The following is a 7,677-nucleotide window of genomic DNA, read 5'->3' on the forward strand; positions in this document are numbered from 1 at the left end:
ATTCTTTAAACATAGACTGTAGCTCCTAATAGATGTATTTACATATGAGATTTTGGGGCATGTTTAATTAGAACCAGTTTTGCATAAGTAAAAGTGTAAGAACTCAAGCATGGATTACTGTACTTTAACATAATTGAACATTAAAAACAAAACATAAATATATAACTTAAGGTCGCCAGACAGACCATTGCCAACGAATTTGAGTTGCTTCAGCGTAAGACACTTTTCCCAATGAAATGCCATTTCATTGGGAGAAATGGCGACAAATTATAATTGATTCTTGTAGTGTCCATTCGAAAAAGGACATGTTATTTTAACTCAGGTACTTTTTCCAACATTTTTTAGAAAGCATTGGGAAAAGTGGACAATGCCGACGCTTTTGGATGTGTCGGGAGAAGTTTCATTAGTGTAACTCAAAATTCTTATAGTGAATAGAAATCGAGTCTAATAAAAGATTACTTGAATAAATAAGTATAATCAAAATAAAGAAAAAACAATAAATTCCATCTAAACGACTTAATATTAACTACAAACTAATGCACTTTCAAATTTTTCATATCAGTATGGGATTAAGTCTCTAATAATTTTGGGATAGTTACACAAATAAACTACTTTTTAGATCTTAATTACATAAATGTCTAAAATCTATAAAAATTGATAATTTTGTCCATAGTTGAGCCCGTTGGTGAAGAAGCCAAATTTTAAATTATTAAACTACCATGTAATATACTTTTTTTATAAACAAATTAAAAAAATTAAGGTAGCATCTAAAACTATGGCACAAATCTTGGTTTCCATCCAAAAAAACCCATCAACTTTCTTTAATAAAATATTCTTTGATTTATGGCCAAAGAGTTCTCAACCATATTTTACAAAATCACACCAAGCTAACAATTGATTCCCTGTCCAAAAAAGACATAGAGAAGAAAGAGCCTTCGTCAAGCAAAACTATAGTTCTTAGCAATTTTTAGATGATTATTCACCACCGCTGATGAAAATCTCCTATCTTAATATGTTTTCTACTGACTATTCATTACCGCCAATGAAAGGATCTAGTTTTTAGTGATTTCCGGCAGTTAACGAGAATATCCTGTTTTATAGTGTTTTCCATCGAATATTCACTGTCGCATGAGAAGCTCTAGTTTTTAGCTATTTTTCTGGTAATTATTCAATGCTGGATCTCCTTTTTCAGTGGTCTTTTGAGCGATTATTCACTGCCATCGACAATAAGCTCCATACTTTAGCTTTTTATATTTTAATTTTTTTCGAGCAGTCATTCACCGCTACACCCGATGAAAAACTAAGTAATCTTTCCAATATTTTAGATCGTTCACCGACGTTTCTTCACCAAAGACGAGAAGGAACTCACCTGATTTTTTACGTGATTTCTTCAGCATTTTGTACGATTTCAATGGCCATTTAGTGGGAGATTTCAAATTATAATAAATGTATATGTTATATAACTGTATATACCAATAAGAAATATATATTATACAACCTACTTGATGGGTATACTTTTCTATTTTTTTGAAATCCAAAGAAAAAGAAACTTCATTAAAAAATACTTGCCACTTGGGCAACAGAAGCACCAAATGGGCCATGGTGAAACAAGACCCAAGAAGGAAAATTTGAGTTCCAAAGGCAATTAAGCTTAGTAAACAATGCATATTTCGCCAAACAGTTGGTTACTGTATTTTGATCTCTGTGCACATGGCTGAAACTAACTTTTCCCAAACTCTTTCGAAGCCTATGAATGTCGACAACCAAAACCTCCGACTCTCCCAAAATTTCCATATGTGAAGCAAGAAGCTTCACGGCTTCAAGACAATCAAACTCCAGGCAAATCTGATGGAACCCCAACTAGAGAGCAAGGTGGGGAGCTTCCTTAATGGCCACCAATTCTGAATGCAAATGTGAGAATCCGACATCCACAAATTGGGACAGTGCAGAAATGATGTTCAGATCTTTATCTTGAACTAAAGCTCCTACTCCTATTTAAGGAAGCCCCAGATTGCAAGAAGCATTAATACGAATGTAGATCCACTCGGCATTGGGTAACTCCTGTGAGCTTTGAGGAGGTTGAAGATCCGGTGAATCCATGGATTGCTGATTTAATCGTCGTCCATTCACAAACCCTAAACCCTAAAATTCTGCAGGGTACTTCAAAATTTATTCAAATTTCCCTGGGATATCAAACACTGATTTCTGATTACACTTACTTTTTCGCCACTCATTCCAGATCTTAATGCGTTTGGGACTTGGATAAGTGAAGCCAAGCATCCACAAAACTTCCATGAGAGAAGGTCTCGACCTGCATCGCAGGTACACACAGTCCAGATCCAAATCGTTTGAGTACACTGGAATATAGCATGACAAACATCCTCCACTTTTCAATTGCAAATTGGGCAAAAAGGGGAAATATCAATCCCTTTTTTTGCCCAATTTCTCCCTCGTAGGTAGACAATTATGTATAGCCGTCCATAAGAAATGATTGATTTTTATAGGCATGTTTAACTTCCATAACTTTTTCCACATATGACAATCTAAATTACTGTTAGGAGATTCTATTGTTATCCTTTTGAGCATGAATGTCTTATATTCACTATTTAACAATGTAAATGCCACTTTTATCATAGTGCCACGTTCAACTGCCTTGTCTAATCCATCTGCTAATAAGAATTTGCTTGATTAGAGGGATATCATATTGAATAAACATAGCCTGAAGCAAATCCTCATTCCATCTCCCTTTAACCAACTCACTAATAGGTCTCTATTCGAGTGGGGAGGAGGGAGGTATAAAGACTTGAAAGTCGTAGCATGAAAAAACCAAGGATCATAAAAAACACGAATGGTTCGACCAGTTCCTATTGGTTTTCTAAAACCTTATTGTAAAAGTTCTCAACCCCATAAAAAACTCTTCAAAAAATAAGAAGAATTTTTATCAGAGAAATGTTAATAAAGTGGGTATGTTATATAACACATGGGACAAAAAAATATATATTATATAACTTAATAATTAGTATATACCACTAAAAAATATATATTAACATGTTGGGTGGGTATATTATTGTCATACTATAGGTTAGTTTAAAAAGTATATTTTTATATAACCTAATAATTTAGTATATACCAATAAAAGGTATATATTAATATTTTGGACGAATATATATTTATCATACTGTAAATTATAATAGAGTAGAAATTATATTATATTAATATCGCTATAATTTTCAACTGTCGAAAAACTAATGGATCACTGAAAAAAATTAGATCCACGACAGAACAATTGAGCCATTGTTATGAGTCTGAGAAACTTAATAACGGGTCGGAAGTAAAAAAATAAAACCCATCAGAAAAATAATATAATAGTGAACCAATGTAAAAGCCATCGGATGTTTGAAAAAAAATAAGTATAGTTTGAGAAACTTAAAAACAGCGGGAAGTAAAAAAAAATAACCATAAGACAAACAATATAATAGTGAACCAATGTAAAGTCATCGGATGTTTAAAAAAATAAGTATAAAATCATCGAAAATGGAGCAATCGTAAATTGTGAAAAAAAAAATAAGAACTCCAAAAAAGGTGATGAAATTTTTTGTCATTATGATTATATACACAAAAATGGAAATGGTAAGAAATTATTTACAAAATATAATAAAAATATGAGGAATGATCCATGGCAATAAAAGGAGGAAATAAAACATTTTTTAAATAGAAAATATATATGCACCTAAAAGTTAATTCAATGTCACTTTTTATTTGATAGGCTCGAGAAAAAAAGAAACAAACGTGGAGTACGGTTTTAAAATGTATGTATGTAATATATATATGTATATGTATGTGTGTGTATATATGTATGTATGTGTGTGTATATACATATGTATGTATGTATTGTGACATTATACAATTTTATTGTTAAATATAACGACATTTTCATTATTTCGTCGTTAAATTAAGAAAAAAACTTTATGTTCAATCGTACATGTGAGGAAAATTACAATACATAATACAACAAACATAAGACACGTTTCCTAAAAAAAACAAAAACATAACAAAATAAAACATAAAGACACAGTCATTAAACATACTTAACGTTAAAAAATATAAGTTCCAACATCAAACTCCAACAAACTCCTAAACAAACTTCACATTCAAAAAATTTCAAGCTCCAAACATTACCATTCCATTATTTGTTTTGGGCTCAAACACAAGACACGTTCAAAAGTTCAAAAGCTCCAATAACAAACATAAGATACGTTCCAAAGTACAATATTCAACAACAAATTTCACATTTGTGGAAAACAAAAACATATTTCTCAAGCTGCAACAACAAACTTCAAATGGAAAAAATACATAATTCCCAAATTCCAACAACCAACTCCATAATAACTCCACATCCAAATGTTAGTTAAACTCCAACAACAAAATTTTCATTCAAAAATTCACATTCAAGTTCTATAGATTGAAAACATAAGGCACGATAATCAAAAGCTCCAACAACAATGTCTAAAACAAAGTTCACATTAGGCACCACCCCACGTCAAAATGTGTTATATATCATACTCAATGCACCCTTCATCCCACCCACCACCCCACGCACACTCCACCCCTCACACTACAGCATCAAAGCTTCAAACTCCACTAACAATATTAAAGCAAAACATAAAGTACATTCAAAAGCTTAAGCTCCAACAACAAACATAAGGCACGTTCAAAATTTCAACCTATGGCAACAAACTTCACATCCACCAGAGCAAAAATATATTTCTCAAGCTCCAACAATAAACTTACATGGAACACAAAACATAATTCTCCAACTGCAACAACAAACTCTATAACAAACTCCACATCCAAATGTTTCAAACTCCAACAACAAACATAAGACGCACCAGGCACAAAAAACAAAAGCTCCAACAAAGTCTAAATCAAATTTCACATTAGGCACCATACCTCCCAATGCACTCAAGATCCAATAACAATATTAAGGAAAGAACTTCACCAAAGTTCAGCCGCCAAACGTTGTGGCTCTAAGAATTCATGTCGTTCACTCTATAGTGATTCTTAAGTTTTTGCAAGTCGAGCTTCCAAAGTCTGAACATACTCTTGGGAGTATCTCAGCCACCTCTTTTTTACTTTGTGGTCTCGAACCATATCTCAGCCACCTCTTTTTTACTTTGTCGTCTTAGACCAGATCTCAACCACCTCTATTTTATTTTGTGTTCTTGGACGAGATCTCAACCACCTTTTTTAACTTTATGGTCTCGGACCAGATCTCAGCCACCTCTTTGGTATTTTGTGGTCTCGGACCAGATCTCATCCTCTTCTTGTAGGATAAACTTTTGCCAAAGATTGTCTGCATAGCGTCTTGTTCGCTTGATTCATGACATTTTCCTTTGCTATTTCAACTAATGACACCATTTTATGCTACCATAACAAATATATTAAGTAAGAATTTTGACTAGATATTATCATTAAAATTACATCATTAAATGAGTACTTATATATGCATCATTAAATGAGTACTTACACATGAAATACTATTGGATTTGTCGATCCGACCTTTTGTCGGATGATACTGTGTTGGATCCGATCCTTGTTTTTCGCAGACTTTGCCTACAGAAACAATATATATATATATATATATATACTCAGTTAAGTTTTTCAACAAAAACAACACCGTTTATATTTGGCGACAAACATTAGTTTCGTTGCAAAGAAACAAAACAGTATCGGTTGGTGCTTGATATTGTGAAAAATGTTCCTTTTGTCACATTTTTTGAGAAAAAAGAGAATTTCATTAATTCGTCACTTCATTAGCAATGAAAATCAACCAACAAACTCAGTCTATAATACTCACTTGGCATAGGAGTATCCATAAAATTAACTTTTTCGAGTTCAATATTTCTTTGTCGAAGAGCATCCGCTGCGTTGGTATAGAGGCATAAACATAGTTTGTTCGCGGCTTATTCCTCTTTTTCATTTCAACTAGAAGATTGCCAGATACACAATTTCTTTAATAAGGAATCAAATAGATACACTAAACAGGGATATTCCGCACAAAAATTATAAAAAAATAAATCAATAATAAACAGGTATATTCCCCACAAAAACAAGAAAACATAATTCAATAATATTTCCACATAACTAAGGAGACAACATCAACATTATATAGAAAATTATAAAAGAAAACGCAAGAAAGCATCGTATTATTATAAACACTTTCAAGAATTAAAAGAAATCATCTAGAACGACATAAACATTGGAAGTAGCATGGAAATAATCAATGGCATTAGAGGGAAATAATAAACTAATGTTATATATTTAATTTAACTAAACTACAGCAAAGTGAAATAATAAACTAAACCACAGATATCCAACAAAAATAATGCAAATAATATTAAATCTCAATATGTCTATCTAAACTCGTCAAAAGAATTATTAAAAGAAAAAGAAAAAAAAACATATGGTTTTCTTTCCGAATATATATTATGTTCGAAAAACCAAAACAGATATTGAAAAGAAATTAGAAAGCAATTAGAAGCAATAGAGGAAGGATAAAAATAAGCAATCCAATTAGAGGAAGAAATCACCTGAAGGTTGAGAGGTTTTCGAGGGAGTGAGAGGTTATTGTTTCAGAGGGAGAGCATTTAGGCTACAAAGTAGTGAAATTGGTTGTGATGTTACTGAAAAAGATGTCATTGCCTTTGATTTATACATAAATGCAACTTCGATTTGATGTGACCATTAAAAACTACCTGTTAAAGATGAAAATCACATGCATTGGTTACGATTTTGGTTCAACTTGTGAGAAACACGTGCATCTTATGTAGTTTATTTTAAAGTATACAAAAAATATTAAAAAATAATAAATTAGTAAAAATAATAATTTAGTGAACTTTTTAAAAATAATTATATAAATAATAGAGGCTAGAAAGTACTGAAATTGGTTGTCATGTCAGTGGAAACGCTGCCATTGTCCATGATTTACAAACAGCTACTGAGTTCCAAAAACCACGTGTTAGAGATGAAAATAGCATGCATTGGTTGTGATTTTGGTTGGATATATTTACTTCTTTCTATTGTGGTTCGCTGAAGTATAGCTCCAATTATTTTTTATTTATATTTTTTATTATAAAAAATATTTCAATTTTAAGAAAGACAATAAAATTATATAATTCAATTCGCACTAACCTCAATTCTAAAATTGAAACTTATTTTTCATAAATACTTCAAATTTTTTTAAAAAGAAAAAAATTAATAGAATTCATGATTCTATATTATTTTTATAGAAATAATTAAAAATTTTATTAATACAAATATGTCAATTATAAAAATATAAGAAAAAAAACATCGTAAAATATTCTAATTATAAGCTTCTAAAATAACTTTCTTCTCCATCATTTTAAATAGTACAACTACCATCCTAATATATTGGACCTAAAATAGATTTGTGGTCTTCTTGATCTAATTATTATCCCAAATTTTAAGTATTTTAAATTTTCAATTTTTACGTTGTCATATGTGATACTTTTCTATGATTTATTCTATTGATATATTTTTACTCATATTTTTAAAATAATATTTTTCTTTTATAAAAAAATATGATATGAGATTTATTAAAAAGAGTTCTATGATATAAACTTAATTAGATATATTTTTTGAAAAAAAAAACTCAAG

The 7,677-nt window shown here is 30.8% G+C and overlaps 1 long non-coding RNA gene across 1 annotated transcript; it reads right to left on the reverse strand.

Moving 5' to 3' along the window:
• Positions 1–1,502: 1,502 nt before the first annotated feature.
• On the reverse strand, positions 1,503–6,721 carry LOC111017830 (uncharacterized). The gene is made up of 5 exons (XR_002602336.2): positions 6,591–6,721; positions 5,858–5,985; positions 5,528–5,613; positions 2,220–5,424; positions 1,503–2,150 (listed from the first exon to the last, which is right to left on the reverse strand). It is a non-coding gene; the product is annotated as an uncharacterized LOC111017830 (long non-coding RNA).
• Between the last annotated feature and the right edge of the window lie 956 nt (positions 6,722–7,677).

The sequence above is a fragment of the Momordica charantia genome (genome assembly GCF_013281855.1).
Source record: "Momordica charantia cultivar OHB3-1 chromosome 1 unlocalized genomic scaffold, Mcharantia_2.0 BLBB01000001.1, whole genome shotgun sequence".
Lineage (NCBI taxonomy): Eukaryota > Viridiplantae > Streptophyta > Magnoliopsida > Cucurbitales > Cucurbitaceae > Momordica > Momordica charantia.